This window comes from Sturnira hondurensis, unplaced genomic scaffold (assembly GCF_014824575.4).
Source record: "Sturnira hondurensis isolate 20B ecotype Veracruz unplaced genomic scaffold, ASM1482457v3 Scaffold0022766, whole genome shotgun sequence".
In the NCBI taxonomy this organism is placed as follows: Eukaryota; Metazoa; Chordata; class Mammalia; order Chiroptera; family Phyllostomidae; genus Sturnira; species Sturnira hondurensis.
Genome location: NW_028095397.1, coordinates 1,486,300 through 1,502,069, shown reverse-complemented (window position 1 = coordinate 1,502,069; position 15,770 = coordinate 1,486,300). Strand labels below are relative to the sequence as shown.

General features: G+C 60.9%; 1 protein-coding gene across 1 annotated transcript in view; it reads right to left on the bottom strand.

The window, feature by feature from the left end:
* SYNPO2 (synaptopodin 2) overlaps window positions 1-15,770 on the bottom strand; it is an 88,384-nt gene that overhangs the window by 30,671 nt on the left and 41,943 nt on the right. The window lies entirely within an intron of this gene.

Genomic DNA, 15,770 nt, shown 5'->3' with positions numbered 1-15,770 from the left:
TGGTGATTCTGCTTACTGATGTATTCACTGGCTGATCGCTGTCTATGCCCGACTGGTGGTCGAGTCCGAAGCCGCGAAACATCAGGAGGGTGCCCTAACCAATGGAGCTGCCTGGCCAGGGCCTGAAAATGTTCTTGGTTGTGAAAACGAAAGTAAGTCTGGACATTAAAATCACTAGTGCTGACATGACTCCTGTGACTTTGTCCTCCAGTCACGTCCGACTGAGGCCACTCGTGGCGGGGACCCAAACTGCCCGTCCTCAGGGAGAGAATGCCGGCCCCGAAGGCGGAGGCCTGGAGTCGGCTGTGTGGCCCACGGCTCACCAGCTCTCTGAACTCGGACAGGTCACACTGCGCCTGGCACTTCAGCGGCCCACAGTGTCCAGCGGAGCTGATGGTCTGGGCCTGCGCCCTGGCGGCTGGTGTGGGTGCCCCGGGGCACAGCCAGCTCCCGGGCGTGCTCTGCAGGGACAGTGGGGGACAACGTGGGGCTCCCCCACACATGAAAGGAACATGCCAGGTAAAGAGAAAAAGTCCAAACGTGGGTCCTTCGTCACAAGGCACTTGAATGTATCTGGATTTATTCTCAGTTTTTATCCAGACACCTGGCTTTATTTCACCACATGGAAGATAATGTTCTATCTTTTTCCTCAGCATGTATACACTTCATAACTGAAAGACAGAGGGGACAGGTCCATGTACTACATTTCCCTGCAAAAATAAAAATACAAAGACAAGGTCTGTCCAGAAAAAGTCCAGCCATTGTTAATATAACAAAAACAGTGTGCGCAACGTCCATGTAACCTGGCAGCCAAAGACAGTGGGCTGGAACGCGCACAGGGGTGAACAATGATGACTCCACTGTACTAGTCCATGGGGGGCGGTAGGTGCCACTGAGTGAGCGTGTGCACTGTGTGGCCGCCGCATTCAAAGGGACTGAGCACGTAGAGCGATCAGTCCACATCAAATTCAGAAGGCGGCAGCTGCGGGCGGCTGGTGAGTGGCAGCTTCATCACGACAGCACACCCGCTCATGCAGCAGGTCTCGTGCCTTTTTTCAGGGAAACATCAAATCACCCAGGTGACTCAGCCCCCTACAGCCCAGATTTAATGCCTGTGGATTCTGGGTTTTCCCAAAACTAAAGTCACCTTTGAAAGGACAGAGATTCCAGACCATCACTGAGACTGAGGAAAATACAACAGGGCAGCTAGTGGCGATTGGGAGAACTGTGTGGGGTCCCAAGGTGCCTCCTCTGAAGGGGACTAGAGGAGGTGTGGGTGTGGCCACAGGAGGACCTGTGCTTGAGGATCTGTGCATGGCCCCCACCCCTCCATGTCACTCAGGCTCCGGGCTGGTGCCCATCTCGGGGACATTCACTCTGGATGCAGCAGGGCCACTGGCAGTTTGTTGATCCCTGGTCACGGCTAAGGGGGACACCTGAATCCAGCACGGGCTGGGGTGTACTGACTGTGGCCACCAATGGTGCCAGTCCCCTGGGCAGCCAGGGTGCATGTTGTCCAAGGTCCCTGCTGCGACCCCCCTTTCCAGAGCCGACAGAGACTCCCCAGTGCTCACCAAGTCCCCTTCTGACCAGAGTACTACAGGGGTTTCTGTGTCCTGCCGACCCGCCCTGAGCGTGACTGAGTGCTGGGACCACAGGCAGACACAGAAGGTAAACGAGGAGGCAGCTGCATCACAGACGCAGACAAGAGGGGCAGGCCCACGTGGGCCCTTCGGCCAGACGGGGGAGCCGCACGGGAAGGGATGCCTGGCCAGAGGGGCAGGGCCGCCATCGGCAAGGACGCAGGCAGGGCCCAGGGAGGCGACAGGTGAGGGTGGTGAAGGCAGTTCAGGAACGTGATCGAAGAAAGTGAACTAGGAAACCAACACAAGAGAAATAAAAGCTGTGAGGAGCTCCTAAGGGGTGATGGGAGACGATTACCCTGGCACACAGCTGTCCACAGGGAGCACAGATGACTCTGGAGAGGAAGCGAGGCTTTTCTCGCAAAAGCATTGCTAAGTGCGGGAGGGAAGGGATGCAGGTGGCACCCCCCAGCCGGGCCGTGGGGCTGTGCAAGCAGATACAGGGTCTTCGGGTGCTCCGCCCTCAGAACCTCCCCCGAGCTCAGGAGGCTGCGGCCTCGCTGAGTTCAGGTTGAAGACCCAACGTCTCTGCTCTGGCCACGAGGACGCTCCCAGACACTGGGGGGAAGTCTTCCTTTTGGGTGACTGTATCCTGAGCCATAAAAGCAGAAAGCATTCCTGGTGGCAACCCTGGGCTGCTCCCTGGAGGGAAGAACTGACTTGGACGGGCCGGCCTGACCCACGCCCGCGCCCTCAGGAATGCACATGCTGACTGTCCCGCAGGCAGAAATGTGCTGCGACGCAGCTGCCTGCCACGGGCTGTTACAAAAAGCAGGCACCATGAGGCTGGGTGAGCAAGTTCAAATATGGAATGGTATTCTCTGCTCGCTGTCTTTCCTGGGAACGTGAGCGCTCGGCCCCTGCAGAGGGCCTCGGGCAGCCGGAGCCCGGAGCCGCCCGCTCTGCACTGCAGTGTGCTGGGAAGGCTGCACAGGCTTCTGAACCACAGGCCGGCTCCCATAAACATTTAGACAGCACATGAAAAAAAACTTTAAGAACTCATTAAACACACATGTACAGTTGAAAAGGAGACATGAATAACTGTCACTGTTCTGAAAATGAGGGTGCTCCAGAGCCAAGACTTCCTGGACGGGAAGTGGCGGACACACTGGGACGCTGGCGTGGGACACCTGTGGCCACACTCCATCTCCGAGCAGACCCTGTAGGCGAACGGACAGCTCTGGAAGGACCTCTGTGTAGCTTGCAGTGCCCGAGAGGCTCCTCCGAGTGTGGCGCAAGGGCACCTGGGCCAAATGCAGGGTGCAAGCCCACCACACGTTCGGCCTCTGGTTTCCCTCGCCAAAGACCTTCGCTCTCCGGCTGGCCCCAAACTGAGCATGCTGAAGACAGGGGTTTCCACTCCTTCTTGACTTTCATGTGAGACCAAATACAGTGACCTATCAACTTCCTCTGTCATTACATAACCCTGGAGCCAGGCAACGGAATTACCGAGGGCTTGTCTCGTACGGAAACTGATCTCCGTGTTAATCAAGTCAGCCGTGCAGAACACGGCGTCTTCTGGTGCTTGGAGGAAATGGAGAAGTCACATGAAGGATAAATATACTAGAGCGCCGTGATGAGTAAGAGGTAGTGCAGAAGTACTTGATGTCACTCAAGCAAACTGCACGGTAGCCTACGGGAACTATGCTTTTAAAGGACAAAAACACTCATTTCCTGAGACAAGGACTGTCCTGCTTTATGGACGGTTGGCAAAGGCGAGCCCAGCAGTGCTGAGTGGGTCTCCCACTGAAAGGAACGGCTCCTCACCGAAGGGGGAGCTGCCCACACAATGGGTGCCTTACACCAGATGTACCGGGTGGGACAAAACACCACAGCCCCATAAAGAAAATAAAGAGGGAAGGGCCAGCACGCTCCTTTGGGGGTTGTCGGAACTCCAGCCCTCGCCCCGCCACACGGCTGCGGGGCTGCTTGCTGCTCCGAGAGAGCCTCTCCCTTCACCTTGACGGTCTGACGGGACAAGACCCTCGAGATCCTGTTAGAACTTGAGGGCCAGGTGCACGGCTAAGGTCAGCTACCTGCCGACTCCTGGGTGAGCAGGGCGCGCCCAGGTAAGGAGCGCACGAAGGTACTTCTACCCCGGCGCCCGTGCTGCACCCGCAGCTGGCGTGGAAACACATGGATGTGTCAGCATTTCGAGTAAAGGGCTGCGAAGGGTTTGTAAGGGAGGCACGCTCGCCTGTCTCTCCTCCTGGGCTCCTTCGTGGTCAGCTGACCCAGCCTCCCCTTGACTATGAAGAGGGGGCCGCGGGCCACGACACTGCAGATACCCAGGGACCCCTCACTACGCAGGTTAACAACACCCCCTCGGGGGCACCTGCCGCTCAACAGCAGTGACTTCTGGCCTCTTGACTGTGGCTCATGAGGACGGAGAGCCAGTGGGGACTCAGACTCCCCACCGGGCGGCGCAGTGACAGTCCCAGGCCCTCCCTGGACCCTACTGACTGGGGGAGTGCCGTGCTCACAGACTCGCTGAACTGAAGTCTCAGCAGCAATGGGGGGAGGCGACTGGAGGCACTGACCCTCCGGCTCAAGTTCTGAAGAGTGCACGCCTGTGTCCAACCTGCTGCTCTTTGCTTCCCTCCCCCTCCACCGCTGTCCCCTTTCCCCTGGAACCCAGCCCTGGCAACTCCTGCAGCGATGAGGTCACTGGCCCCAGAATACGGCCCTGCTGTGGACGCAGCGGCATCACTGCTCAGCCGGCATCTCTGCCCCACCCTGCAGTGCCCAGAGGGGAGCCGGGCCAGGGGAGCAGCTGGGAGTCCGGCTGCTGGACTGAGCAGGGCGGTGACCCTGGGCTGCATCCCGTGTGTGTCTCTGCCATCTCCTGTTCCGCACACAGCCCAGCAAGCGCCCTCTGCTCCCCCGGCCACCGGGGCAGGAGGTAGTGGCATGGCCCTAACTCCAGGGTGCACACCCAAGAGCCAGGTCCTGGATGTGACAAGCAAAGAGAGGTTGAACTAGGAATGACCTTCTCTGACGTTCCTTCTTCTAGACCCTGTGGGTGTTGGCCTCTTGCTCCTTGTCCCTTCATTAAGTCACCCAACCTTGCCACCTGGACAGAGAGCTGGGAGGGGCTCCTCCAGCTCTCGTCACACTGTGGGCGCCTGGCCGGTCCCCAGAGGACTGTACCTCGAGGCTCCCTGCCGGCTCCTCTGGAGGAAGCAGAGGAGCCAGAACGCGGAGGCGGGGGACACATGGCCTCAAGCCCAGAAGATCCCGGGCCACGGCCAGAGCCAGGAGATGGTCACAGACTAGAGAAAACTTCTCTGTTTGGAGGCCACCTTGTGTCCTGGGGGTCCCCTGGATGCAAACGCAGCTCTGCCCCCAGAGCCCAGAGCAGACGGGCTCCCTGTGGCCTGCCCCCTGAGCCCCCACCCTCTGCCACACAGATGTGTAGGCTGTGTGCTCGTTACAAGTCCAGTGCTTCATAACTCACATTTTAACCATGGGACACTGTGAAGCCTCCACTCCCAACCTGTGTCTTCACAGAGACAGGGGCACTTCTAACCTCCTGTTACCCGAGGTGGTGACGCAGTCGTGACACGGCTCCACGGCTCCACTGGCCACACACACACTCCTTCCAACTCTCACAGCAACCAGGAGGCGCAAGGCCTCTGCGTCCATTTCGCAGAGGAAGAAACTGAGTCTCTGAGACTCAGAGGGACACAGCTCACCGGAGGTCATGCGCTCAGGAAGTGACCGGCATCTCACTGCGCCTATTGTTTTATCTGGAATCTGTCTCCTTACAAAACTCGCTACACGCTGGGGGGAGGGGGGGAGTGAAAGGTCTCGGGCTCTGCCCCACTCGTCGGAGGAAAAGTCCCAGGCGGCCAGGACTGCGGGTCTGTGAGGGACCGAGCAAACTGGGCACATCCCGCTCTCGGCTCCCTGTGTGGGGAGGGCTGGAACCGGGCGGCTGGGGCCCCTGGTCAGGGTCTCGGGCCAGGAGCCTGGCCCCAGGGTCCCAGCCCCACCCAGAGTACCTCTGCAGGATGAACATTTCAGAGTACTCCAACTAACAGACACCTGAGCTTGTTGGCCTGTTTAAACTTCTGTTTTCTAAAGTCCCCTGGTAGCCACAAAGCAAGAATGACAATTTCTAAAAGTTTTCTTGAACAATTGTCTCAGCTCCAAACACAGAGGCTAATATCTAAACTATGCAAGGTAACTTGCTTGTCTTTTGTCGGGCCACCAAAAAAGGGAAGGAGTATCTTGCCTTCAAAAGGACTTCCCGCTCAGCGGCCACAGCAGCACGAATCTCACCTGCCGTGTCCGAGAGCAGCCTGCCAAGCTCATACCTCTGAGCAGCACACAGGCGGCTGAGTCCAGAGCATGACCAGCCAGCGAGGGTGGGCGCTGGGATGCTTGTGTGTGTTCAGGGCCATGTTCGGGCCTCGTGATACTCCCTCATTAACTGACATCGCTCTTGGAGAAGAACATGTGTGGCAAGCACAGCCAGTTAGCCCAGGCCAGACGACCCCCAGATCCACCAGGCAGAGCCATGTCAGGCCTGCCCCTCCCTGCCCCACCCGGCCTTGGCAGGCCTTGGAGATGGGGGGCGGGGCTGCGCCTTGCGCCACCTCCAAGCCCGGCAGCAGGAGCTTTGGGACGGCTGTGGATGGACAGACTGCGTCGGCCGGAGCAGCCTGCTGGGCGGCACCGCTGCTCTGAGAGAGGATGTGCCTCTCTGAGGGGTTGTCCAGAAACGGACATCAGGAGGGCGCCCGACAGGGTGCCCATTAAAGTACTGCCCAGAGGAGCAGGTGCCCAGGCTGAGGGTCCGGCCCACACAGAACAGGTGTCCCCCGTGCGCAGGTGAGCGGCAGGCCCCCCACACCTGAACGTCCGGCTCACACACGCTCTTCTGGTCCCACACACGGACCCAGCTTCCTACAGCCACCTGGGTTCTCGGGGTGTCAGCATGGCTCACCCGATGCAGCGGCGCTCAGTGCTCTTGCTGGTGGGTTTCCACCTCTCTCTGAAGGGAGAGCCCGACTTTCGTGCCCCCACCCCTCCTCCATCTCCAGGGAGCGGGCTCCCAGGCCTGGATGGGGGTCCTGCTGAAGCAGCCACGGCACTGGCTCCGGATCCACGTGATGGAGGGGTGGCCCTGGATGAGGCGAACCCGGCCAGGCCAGCCACCCGCCAGAGACCTCACTCAGGCCGTCAGGGGAACCTCGCCCGCTCAGCGTCCCTCCTTCCCAACCCCTGTCAGAGCCACAGAGGGACACTCGTGGACCTCCCCCAGGGCGGAGCCCACGCCTTGCACTGGGTTTATTTCTCCCGCACAGCAGCACGCCTCCCATGGGGCAGGGACGCTGCTCTACCTTGTTTGGTCCATCGCCGCTTCTCAGTGTCAGCGTGGAGGTGAGTGCACGCTGGGACCACCAGGCTCGCAAGGGTGACAGACAGGACACATGGGTGACAGGTGTGACCAAGTAGGAGTAAACGGCCTGAGGGGTGCAGGTGTCCCGAAAGGGGGAGGTGGGCCTCGCTGGGAGGCCTCCCAGGGAGGTCAGGTCTGAACTGGACTCGGGGAAAATGGAAGCTCACCCAGAAGACCAGGGAGCACTCAAACCGAAGGGCGGATGCCTATAGGACGACCTGGGACCAAGGACCACGGGCAGTGCCGCGGACACGTGGGAACAGGAAAGAGTCGAGGGGACGGCCTGAACAGGTGGGCGGGGCGGCTGCGGCTCGCTGACTGCAGGGTGTGGGGCGCCACGCCACGCCACGGATGGAACAGCGCCCCCGTGCAGTCGAGGTAGCGCTTCCCTGCCTCCCCGGCCTTCTAGGTGCCTTTCGCACACCAGCACCTGCGTCCTCTGACGCCCACGGGGCCGACCAGCGGCCTGGCGCGCAGAGCGAGTCCCTCTGGCTGCTCTCGCTGGCATCTGCCGTCAGTTGGCTCAGCAAAGACTCGAACCCGGAGGGTCCGACCCGGCGTCAAAGGCCACAGTGACACGCAGTGCCACCACAAGCCACTCCCAGCCCCTCATCCTCCGCTCACTGACTGTGTGACTGTGGGCACACACTGAGTCTCAGAGCCTCGGTGTCTCCTCTGCTCAGTGGCGGCGGCAGCGGCCCCTCGGCTGCTGGAGTGGTGGGGGCGTGGTGCGGGGTCGGCCGTGGCAGGGAGAGGCGCACTGCGAGCCGCAGGGAGTGGCCGCTGCCTGGCCTGCGAGCTGGGCGCTCCCGGGGACCTGGAGCCAGTCGGGATATCCGTTTCCGTCCCCCTTCCGGCACCGGCTGGGGCATCTGCGCGAGCCCCATGTTCTAAAGGAGTGATGATGTTCACGACGACGACGACGATGGCATCCATGTAAAGAGCTTTGCAGAGGGAGTTCCGGGGTGGCCCTGAGGCCCCCGCTGGAGCGGCCGTGCCGCCGGGTGCCAGAGGGCTGAGACGCGAGGGGAGCAGAACCTTGCTCCCTCCTCCAGGGAGAGAACGTCAGAAGGACACGACTGTCTGCGCACTTTAGCAGCCAGTGACAAAAGCAACAGAAGAAAGCGATCGGACGGAGGGTCTGTGGTTACGTGGTTAAGTCACAGGGTCTCGGGTGACCACGCCTCCCACCCTGGGTATAGCCTCCCACCCTGCACACTGCTCACTCTGGGATAAGCTCCCTGTATCCTTTCCTGCAGACTGTCCTTAAACACCACTGCCTCCTTTCTACCTGGTTCTTCTCTCCCCTGCTCAGCCAAGCCGCTGCCTGCTTCCGGGCCACCGCAGGTGCCGTCCTGCCTAGAACGCTCTCCCCTCACTCAGCCTGGCTCCTTCCTCCTTGTCCTTGGCCCTTTCTTGGCCAATGTCAGGGGCGGAGAATCAAACTTCTCTGCAGAGGCCAAGAGGGCTACGTGCTCCGGCCCGTCGCCTCCTCTCTGTCTCCCACCTCTGTCTCATCATTTCAGTCCTAGGGGATCCCTGGAGGGTCCCAGAGGGTCAGCCTTGAGAAGCACTTTTCCAGAGGGACTATCAGCTGGTGAGCAGCGGGCCTTGTAGTTCCTTTCCTCGATTTAAAAAGAAAAACAAGGTGGTCACACAAAGTAAGGGCCACTGACCAGGGCCAGCAGCAGACTTTGGAAGTGCACTTGGAGCCTTGGGACCACGGGGTGAGCAGGGCAGTGCCCCAGCTCAAGGGGAGACCATCGGCTGTGGGCCATGAACAGCATGCACGGAGACTCCTGCGGGGCAGCTGGACATGGCGGAGGCCATGGCGGGGCTCAGAGCCAGGCCTCCCTGTGACTCAGCTCGGCGTGTGGCCCTCCCTCGTTTGTCCCACCTCTGAGTGTCCTCTCTGGGGTCCTGGCACCTCGCAAGCCCGGAAGCATCCAAAGACAGAGCATTCGCGATTTCCGATTCCCCAGAAGGACCCGAGGGAGCCACGGCTCCTCTGGGACTGACCATGGGCACTGTCAGCTGTGACTACAGCTACAAACAAAGGAGAATGGGTCACGCTCCACTTGACAAGGAGTGTCCTTGCGGCCGTGCCTCTGCGGTGTCTCAATGACCATGGGGATGACAACACCCCATGAGGCAGGCCGAGGCCGAGGGCACACGGCGTCGGGGACTCAGGTGGCAGGGACAGAAGGGCTGGCCGCGGGTCTGGGGTGTGGCGCAGGCACCCCAGCCACTGCCTCCAGGAAGCCCGGGAGCAAGCCCTGAGGCCAGGGAGCCCCCGAACCCCCACCGTGAGGTGCTCTTCCAGGCAGAGGCGAATGTGGGGCTTCAGGCCGCGCGCTCCACGGGGCGAACAAAATGACAGACGTGCGGCTCTGCCCCAGAGGATGACCCGAGCCTGTGAGCGGGAACCGTGGCGTCAAGCGGAGTGAACTCCACACGGTGGCGGCGGTGGGACTGTGTCGCGGGGCCAGCCTCCCCCCACCCAACTGTGGTCCAGGGGTGGCCTCCCAGGTCCTAGAGGCCAAGTGCCACTGTGACCGCAGCGGGGGCCTGGCGGAGGTGCTGAGGGTGACAGCCGCCTACAACAGAGGGAGGGCCTCCTGCTGGGAAAGACCTTCTTTGCTTCATCTTGGAGAGTGAGAAGTCCCCCCTTGAGCATTCGGGCATCATGCAGGGTTAATATGAGTGCAGGACCCTGGGGATGCAGCGGTGAGCGGGCAGGTAAGACCCTGGCCCTTGTCTGCCAGGGAAGCAGAGGGAACCAAGCCGAGGGAGATGGCAGTGGGCGGGCGCAGGCAGCCCTGGCCTCTGGGATGAGCACCAGGCCTGGGCAGAGGGCTCAGACGCCAGACCACCTGCCCGCTGTGAACAGGAAAGCTGCAGGCAGCCGGGCTGGCCCCAGGGCCTCGGGCGTACTTCCAAAGTCTGGTGCGGCCGGACCAGGTCAGTGAGTGAGCCCAGTGCTGTGTGACCACCTTCTTCTTCTACTCAAGGAGAGAGCCACAGGGCCTGGCTCAGCATCACCACCAGCTGCCCTGGAGAAGGGCCCCCAGGGCTTCATCGCCCCTCGGCCCGAACGGCCGACTCTGGGGGTCCCGGGACCACTGGGAGGCACCCTCGTGCTAATGCCTGTGCTTGTGGGGTGCAAACTGCCTGCCCCTCTGCTGCCTGGACGGAGGCCCTGCTCATTTGTCAGCCCACACATTGAAGCCCCAGTTCCCACCGACACCCCTCAGAACAGCTCCTGAACCACCCCCGGCCCCCGGGGTGCGCTTCCCACACGTGGGTTAGAAACAGACTGGAGCCCAGGCCCCACCTCCTTGCCTGGGCGAGTCCTGTTTTAGAGAGAGGTGTCACTCACCCCTGCTGCTGGGACCTCTGCTTTTAGAGAAGTTCCCGCGTCCCCGGGAGCAGGGCTGTTTCTCCCACATGTGCCCCTCATGAACATGCCACCCGGTCCTCAGCCCGCAGGTTTTCTGACAAACGTGAGCATGTGCAGTGTGAGCACCAAACACCCAGACCACGACGGGCACGCAAAACCATGTGGCACACAGGTGCACGTGGGCCGACGCCAGGGATGCGGGTGGACTCACGCCTGTCCCACGCTGGTCACTTGGCCCGTTCAGGTGAATGGGATCAGAACCAGCTCCTGCCCACAAACTCACGTCTGAAACCCGAGGCAGGGTGAGCGCAGCAGCGTAAGCCTTCTGCTGTACTTGGGCTTGAACTCGAGTTCTCCCACTGAGTGGCTTGTGTGGCCTGGGGCCCACGACCACTGCAGCTGCTGTATATTGAGAGGATGGCCCATGTCAGGCACCAAGGTAACCACCTCACACACCTATCTGTTCTGAGTCGTGTCCCTGTTTTGTGGAGTCGTGATGATGACAGACACTTTACCCGTTGTGAAGAACACAGAAAAGCATCTTAACAGCCACACGTGCACTAAGTGAACAGAAGATGAATATTAAAAACTAAAAGCGGAACACAGAAATAGCCGGCTAGTGTATTTAAATAGTGATTTCCCCTTGTTCCACTCTTAGATGAACCGTTATTCACTCAACTGAAGAAAAGAGTCTAGAAGCCATGGTTCCGGTGCATATTAGGCACTTTGATAAGTGAAATTAAAAATAACTGAAGTGACATCATCTTTAAATCAGAGTGAAGCCCTAAAGAATGAAGAGCATGCCATTCAGTTCCTCCTGCTATTTGGGTGGCACATTCCATGTTCCAAAGAAAACAAGTTTTCTTACAGCCCTGGGAGAAGATTCTTGGACCTTAGCTTTGGGTTTATTCTACCTTCACTAACTCTCTCCGTGAACTTGACCCAGTCGACGAACCTTTTCCACATCTGCTTGTGTTCCCACAGGGAGCGCGGCGTCCGCGGCGTCTCCGTTCAGTTTCACCTGCAGCAAGGGGGCGCTCACGAGCCCCTCGGAGAGCAGTCTGTCCTCCCGTCACCCAGCGAGACCGCGGCAGCTCCGTATGTGGGACACAGAGCGCTTGCTGGCCACGCAAACAGACCGCAGCAACCCATGGGCACGCTCTGGCCTGTATGGGGCTGTTGAGGGGGCAGTTGCTGGAAGCTTTCAGGGCGATGTCAACAGTGCGCTGGGTAGCATTCTGTTTCCCAGGGGCTGAGACCCAGTTGGGGTGTCGGTCAGGACTGGATGAGATGCGGACAGGAGGGGCCCGAGCAACCCCACCCTGAGATGGCATGGGGACAGCGTGGAGGTGGAGGGACTGGCCAAATGCCTCTCGGGATGGACCCCCCCGCCAGCTGCGGTGCCCACCATGCAATGGGGAGGGCGGAGGTGGCCACGTGTCCCCATCACTGCCTCTCGGGCCAGGGGTCCATGCTGTGGCCCGTCGAGGCCTTGGTACCATCAAGACCAACGAACATCAGAGTCAAGTTTTCGAGCTAGTTTCTAACTCACATAAAATCCGAGAAAGAAAGGACAAAGGGTTTTTCGGATGTCACCCAGGGTGGCTCTGTTCAGACGCTGTCCCCCTGCAGGGAACCAGCGATGCTGGAATTCTGGTTTTCCCGATCTGACTGACGAGGCAGAACGTGCGACAACCTACGGGAGCTCGTGGCCCAGAGACCCCAGGCTGAGTGGGCGTCTGCGCACACAGTGGACCTGCTTGGCCGGCTCTGGCTCGCAGAGAAGGGAACCGGCAGGAGACAGGAAGTGGGCCTTGTGTTGACGGGGCTCCACTGGGACCGCTGCAGAGTGGACGGAGATGTGTCGGCAAACTCAGCCCGCATCCGGTCTCGCTGCCTGACAGCCCGTCCGGAAAGTGGGGTGGGGTCTGGGCTGCGGCTGGGTGTCGACCAGGGTCTCGGCTGGGAAAGGGGTTTCCTGCTGTGTGGATGGCACAGGCTGAGTGTGCAGGGGGCAGGGGAGGCACAGGCGTGTCTGTGCATTTCTCCTTTGAGTCCCACAGAGACCGAGGGAGACGCAACGTCGTCAAAGGCCGGGGTCCAGCTCAGATTCCCCAACAGCTGGTCAGGGCTGGGCGGCCCGGCCCTGCCAGGCTGAGCTCTCTGAGGGCTGTGGAATTGCGTAAACGGTACCAGTCCCTGTGGAATGCAGCTTGGGGGGCTGGCACAGCCGCAGGGGCGGCCGCAGTGGACAGCACGGCACGGAATTAGATCCCACGTCAGAGATGAGGTCAGGTCACAGCACTGGGTTCTGACGAGCCAGGCCCAGCCAGCACTTGTTGAGTAAGTCGCTCATAAGCGCCTCCTCAGCACCCAGTAAACGCTCGTTGATTGGCTGATTGACTTACTAATGGACAAAATGTACACTGGGACCACCACGCTGGGGGAGGGGGCTTTGCAGGGACTCTGTCCCTGTGTCAGAGGCTGAGGCAGGGCTCAGCTGTTCCTGCCTCGGGAGCCTCCCCCCCACCCCGCCGTCTGCAGCACAGGGACACCCCTCTGCCCCAGCCCCCCCACCCCGGCCTGGGAGGCCACAGGGAAGGGGAGCGAGAAAAAAGGACAGGAGGCGACTGCTGAAGTTGGGGGCCCTGCTCCAAGTGGGAGCTGCCAGCACCAGCCTCTGCAGGGACTCAGAGCCTGACAGCTCAGCTGTCACCTCCTGAAAGGGGACACGGAGGGCAGGCCAGGTCTAGGGGCAGGAGGCGCAGCCAGGCACAGGGTGGGAGGGCTGACTGCGGCCGACGGGTGCTGAGCACACAGCAGAACTGGCAGAGGAACCGCAGGGTCCCCTGCCTCTGAGACCCCCGATCCCGCTCCATCCCAGGAAAGCCAGGGTCCCTGGGGGGCTTGCTCTCACTACAGATGGCCCAGCCCACGCCTGAAGCCAACAGGCAGCCAGCCTCGGCTGGAGCCCGTGAGCCTGCGTTTCTGGAGGCGCTCAGCGCTTCCACAGCAGGTGATCTGGGGCCATCGCGGGAGGTGCCCTGACTACAAGGGGCCCTGCCCAGCTTTGTACTTGTCCATGGCCATGGCAGCCCCGGTGATGACGCCAAGAGGCCACCCATGGGGCTTCCCAGGGTCTGCAGGACCCAGGACCCTTTGAAACCAGCTCCTGAGCCCCATGATGGGACAAGCAGTGACCTAAGGGTGCAGAATGTGTGGAGAGAAGAGGAACCCTGCCCAGGTGTCTGAGGGCCAGGCTGACTGTGGCACCCTTGCAGGGTGTGGGGGCCAGAGCGAGCAGGGGAGAAGGGCGAGGCCCCACAGGCAGGTGGGGCCACACTGAGGGCAACTGGGAGGAGGCGGGGAGGGCAGGCTGTCCGGCAAGAGGGGCCGAGAGAGGGGAGCCTAGGCCCAGGGTGATGCTGCCTGTGGGGTAGCAGTGGGAACAGGAAGCCAGAGTGCGGGGGGAGCTGCGGCTACAGAGCAGGGCCCCTGGTGGGCACGGTGGGCCGGTCTTGTTCGCTCTGAAGGCGACACGTGCAGGAGTTTGAGCAGGGTGACTGGAAACGAGGCTGCTTCCTTCCACGTGGCAGGTGCCACTGACGGAGCCACGTGCACACCCTTCTCAGCAGCCACTACCCCCAGGGCTCAGGGGCCGAGGTACACGGAGGCACCTACTGCAAGTCTCCCTCCCTCGCAGCTTGGTTCCTGGCGCCCGTCCTGGAGGCCGCTCAGGGCACCAGTGTCTCTGCTCCAGGGCGGGGTTGCCCAGGGAAAGGGCTGAGGGCCACACCCTGGCTGGGCTGGATTGGGGCGAGGTTGGCAATCCTTCACAAGTCTGGTGAGGGAGCAAAGGTGGTCCAGAGTGCCCGTGGCCCCTGATTTCTTGATGCTGCCTGAGGCTGTCTGCAAAGTGACAGTAAGGTGGGGACCCCACCCTGCGCGACTCAACTGCTCCCAGGGCTCTGCTGCCCCCCAGTGGCCACAGAGCCCCTTCGGACAGCTAGGCCCCCAGGTATTCACACAGCTGATAGATACGCCGCAGCAGGAACCCAAGCCCCTGGCTGTTCTACACAACAGTGTACACGTTTCCCCTGAATGTGCTGTTTGGACACAGGAGTGTGTGATGGAGAGGGAGAGGGGCAGGGGCTGATGGGGACAGCAGCCAGCTCACAGGGTGAGTTTTTCTGATTCCACGGCACCTAAGTCATCGCTAAGGTTCCCAGGAGAGGCACCACAGTTACTCAGGACTTCCTCTCTGATGAAAAACAAACAGCCTCAGAGAGATTTCAGTGGCTTGCCCAAAGTCACACAGCTGGGCCCGGCCCAAGGTCACAGCACTAGTCCCTGGAAGGTCACAGAGCTGCCCCCTACCCTGCCAAAGGTCACAGGGCAGCCAGTAGACAGGACTCACTAGATGTGCGACTGAAAACACCATGCCCAGGGTTCGGTGGCACCAGTGGTGCCTCTGGAAGCTGCCGGCAGCCCTCGGGGGAGAAAGCTAGAGGGTGGAGGGAGCCGGGAGCCAGCGCCTGAGGGAGGGACAGGCCTGCTGGGCCCGTCCTTCCTTCCAGCAGGTCAGCCCCCCAGCTGCTGGAGGGGCAGGGAAGAAAAACATGTGCTGGACGTCCCGTTTTCCCAAACAGGGGCCCTAAGGGGGCAGACCTTGCTTCAGCTCAGGTGTCTCTTAGGCCCTGTGGTAAGTATCCCCCCGCCTCCTCCTCTCTCCCAAGCCGCGATGAGGGCCATCAGAAGCTGGGGTGAGCCTCACTAAGGTTCGGGGGGATTCAGTGAGGCCCCACCCCCCCTCTGTGGTTCAGGGCCACTGCAGGCTGAGGAGGGCCATAGGTCAGGGGAACGTACCGGAGGCCCTGCCCTGCAGAACAGCTCAGGGCAGGAGGCCTTTCTTGCCTCTCCCACGCCTCCTCCAAAGAGGACATTCTCCAGAGGATGCTCCTGGGTGGCCCGTCCCTCCTCTGTGGGGAGGCACCAATGTGACTGGGGGACTGAGCCTTGACATCTCCCAAGTACTATGGGCACTGAACTGAAAGGCGGGTGCTGGCCGATCGCCCCTCTCACTGTCTTGGACCAGCCGTGCTCAGGGTGGGCTCTCTGGAGCCTCGGGACCCCAGAGAGCAGTGAACCCGCCCCATGGGGGCAAGTCAGGCTCCCCTGAACCAGAGGCTGTTCACTTTGACTTAAGGAACGTTAATTCCCAAAAAGACGAGGAAGCGCCATTAGCCTCAGGTCCACCTTCAAGTGAGCTCAACTAATAGCCGAAGCTCCAACCTCACGGTGGGTGAGTTCTCTCGAGCCC